The 3,620-nt window shown below is 38.9% G+C and overlaps 1 long non-coding RNA gene across 1 annotated transcript; it reads left to right on the top strand.

Annotated features, from left to right (window-relative positions):
• The first annotated feature begins 833 nt into the window (after window positions 1-833).
• On the top strand, window positions 834-2,847 carry LOC113945398. Its single transcript, XR_003527069.1, has 2 exons — window positions 834-972; window positions 2,597-2,847. It is a non-coding gene; the product is annotated as an uncharacterized LOC113945398 (long non-coding RNA).
• The last annotated feature ends 773 nt before the right edge of the window (window positions 2,848-3,620 follow it).

The raw sequence follows: 3,620 nt of genomic DNA on the forward strand, positions 1-3,620 counted from the left end.
GATCTACATTATCTGCTTGTATTTTTAGTTCTTTTGTCTATGAAATTCTGGTAAGAGAACAAAATTCACAACATAAGTAGCACAAAGGAGAATAAATAACTAGTTGTAAGATCATGTAAAAATCAGCTGAGTAAACTTTTTTAAACACAATTCTAAAGATGTGATCAGTGTAATGCCAACCCAGGGTCAGGCCTCTGGCTTTAACCACTTGTATTCACGGCTTTAACTGTGGGAGTGTTTCAAGAAGACAGTTCCCCCACTCCTGCAGACTGAGGGTGTAGAGAAGCACTGAACCTGACAGGGTCACTTCATATGAGAAATAAAATAATCCAGTTTTATCATAAGTAAATTGATTTAAGTGGAAAGCAGGGGGTGTTGGAATTTTTTTACATCTTTCATTTAATTTCAGGAATTTTAGGCGCCTCGCGAAGACTGTAAGGTGAAAAGCCCCATCAGGGCTTGACACCGAGGGAATTTCGCGGTTGAGGTAGGGTACAATAAATATGAAATGAAGAATTTACTCTGGCTGCGTGGTAGGTCTTTATATGCTGTACAGGGGGGTACGTTGTCAATCAATGAGGCGGGAGGATGACACCTCCCTCCTGAGTTCGAAAAATTACCTTTTAAAGGTAAAATACCTGTTGAATATTCAACATCTTAGGTGGCCAAGAGTACAAAGGGCGCGGTTTTCGAATGGGATGTGCTTGTCCATGCGCATGGCTTGGGACTTGTATGAGTTTTAATTTTGCTCAAAGGAATATTCAAATCTGAAAGTTCTTTCTGCAGTATTTAAGCAGATTGTAACACCTGTTAACCTTTATTTTTGCAGACTAAATCATACTGCACATGTCAGAGAGGGGTTCTGTGTGCTCATCCACGTAGCTGTAGTCCAAAGTGAATTCATCTCTCCTGAAGAGTACACAGACAGTACACAGCATTTGAGATGAGAATTCAGAATTATTCAATATTCAGGTATCTTTATCAGAAACACCTCTCCTTTGCTTTCTTTGTGATACTTATCTTTTTCACAGCTATTGCCCTTTTTGCCTCATAGTTTGAGTGGCTCGTAGTGCCCCACAGTGGCTGACAGTTTTCTCTCAGTTTTCTGTGACTGTCTCTTATCTTGTATTTCCAGCTCTCAGCTCATTGTGAAGACTCTTCTTGTTGCTCCCCAGCAGCACGACAGAGCATTTACACTACCACACTTCATTCCATTTTATTATTCTTCTCATTAAGGGCATTCAAATTTTCCTAGTCTGTACCCTGGTGTGTCTCTGGGTTCAGTACCCCATGTATGCAGGAACAAATTCATAAGGGAAGGAACATTCATCTTCTCCAGCATCCCACAGGTGTCACTCATACATGCAATTTAGTGCGGCAAATTCATTCAAGCTCCTCAGCTGTATTTACCAGGGTTAGGGGGGCAATCTGGTGTATACAAGCTCTGATAGCAAGAAGACTTATATTTGCTAGTTCTTTAGCTACAGTACACATTTTTACCAATTGCTGTCTTTAATATTTTTAAAGAATATTTCCACATTGTAGAAATTTTCTCTGTAAACGTATGGATAGAATTACTGATTCTAAAATTCTGATTTTATTTTGAAGTCTTTTTTTTAGCTGCTTCTCTGAAGACAAATTGTGCAAAAGAAAATAGATTTAGTGTAAATGCTTAAATTCCCATAATTGTGCAAAACAGGGATCTTTTTTTTTTTATCCACTAGATAAATCTGTATCTAACTGCATGATTAGGTGGCTGTAATAAAATGAAAAATTGCAGGATCAAAAGAGATACACCCTGTTTTATACCCCATCCAAGTAAATATTCTTCTGGTCTAAAATTACACAGGATATGACAGTGAAGTATGGTAAAAATTCAGTGAGGTCAGTGCTTAGTTATGCATTTGTATGGCAGTGCATCTCTTATTGATACAGGCAGTGTGTCTCTTATTACCTTCAAATATATTATGAAATCTTGAATTTATAAAACCTGTAAAGTATTTTGCTGTGACCATGTGTCACAGGTTTCCTTGTTCTAAAAAAAAGTGGGGGAATTTTTTTCTTTCCCCTGCATCACTGTAAAAGAAAGATGTTGAACAAGGGAGGGAGAAGGTTTCTTTTGTTTCAATAAAATAAATACATACCTGTGGGGATGGATATGTACTGGGACAGACACTGCCTCCATAAAACTTTGACAAAACCAAGTGAAACAACCTCTTTCTGAAGCAGACATGGCAACAATTCCTAGTCCTGAATTGTTGTAATGAAAGCTTGGAATTTGAGACAATCCACCCAGAAAAAAACATTAAGCTTCTTACATTTACTCGGCAAGGATAGCTCTTCAGAGAATTATGCAGTGAATAACGTTCATCATACTCCTTATAACTGAGGTGCCTGCATTTCTGCTGGAAAAACAGTTCTATCAATCCTACCCATTGTAAATTTTCCTGCCTTCACTGTAATATTTTAATTTTCCTTTAGACCTGTTGTCTTCATTAACAGATGGAGAACAGTCTTCTATCTATCATGGAGCAGGCTGGATCATGGTATTACTAATCTCACAGAGAAACTTCAATAATGCAATTTTCATTTACAGAATCAAGAAACATCTGTGAAAATTACTGTGATGCTGCAGTTTGGGTGCTGGACAGAAGAGGGTGCCCTTCAGATAGCTTGAGAGAAAAAAGAAGACCTTGGCTGTGGACACTGAAAACAGCCAGAGGTCGTCAAACTCCCAGTTCAGCGAGGCTGTGGAAGCCCATGCAGCCTGCCCTGTGTGGCCTGGAGAAGGGCTCGCTTGCACACTCCGAGCTGCTTGGACACTTTAATAAAGACTGCATGAACAGCCGGAGTAGTGTTTTGATGTTGCTGGAAATCCCGAGTACAGCATGCTGGGAGTGAGCGATGCTGTTATTGTTTCTGCTGCATTCAGAAGGTGGCTGTAAGCTGATACATTTAATGTTGGCTATGTGCACTGGAGTCTCTGTAGTGTTCAAATCAATGCTTTAGAAGATGGTCACTTAATCAAGACTGTATCTCATAAACCACCTGAGGAAACAAATCCTGTGCTGCACTGCATGTAAATATGATTTTTGACTCATACTGCTGGAGTTCCTGATGTGCATACTCCTACAGGGGAGTTGGCTGCATTGAACAAGCAAAAATGCTTCCACATTGTAAAACACTCCCATAACATTGATTCAAGTTTAATCGATTACATGAGGTAGTTCAGGGAGCAGTTACAGCTGTGCAAAGCATTAGTCACTGTTAGAATTTGACTTTGTGTGATAACCAGGCAATAAATAAACTCAGTCAGCTGTCAGTCTCTGTAGGAATGAGCCATTGTGAGAACTTAAATATCTGCTCTGAACATTTCTATCAAATAAATCATATCTCCTGAGTGGATACTTCACTGTTTTGACAAGAAAGAAAGAAAATGTTTTCTTTGGTTAGATCTAGAAAGGCTAAATAGAGTTGTAATGATTGCAAGCCAACTCTGTCTATACACAGGATTAATGCAAGTGTTCATGGTGCAAAGATGTTTTTAAATCTTGATTTACAGTGTGTTTTTCAAATTAACAGAGCACTCACAGCCCTCAAATGATACTCAGTGGGTCATG

This window comes from Corapipo altera, unplaced genomic scaffold (assembly GCF_003945725.1).
Source record: "Corapipo altera isolate COAL_440 unplaced genomic scaffold, ASM394572v1 44, whole genome shotgun sequence".
Taxonomy (NCBI): Eukaryota; Metazoa; Chordata; class Aves; order Passeriformes; family Pipridae; genus Corapipo; species Corapipo altera.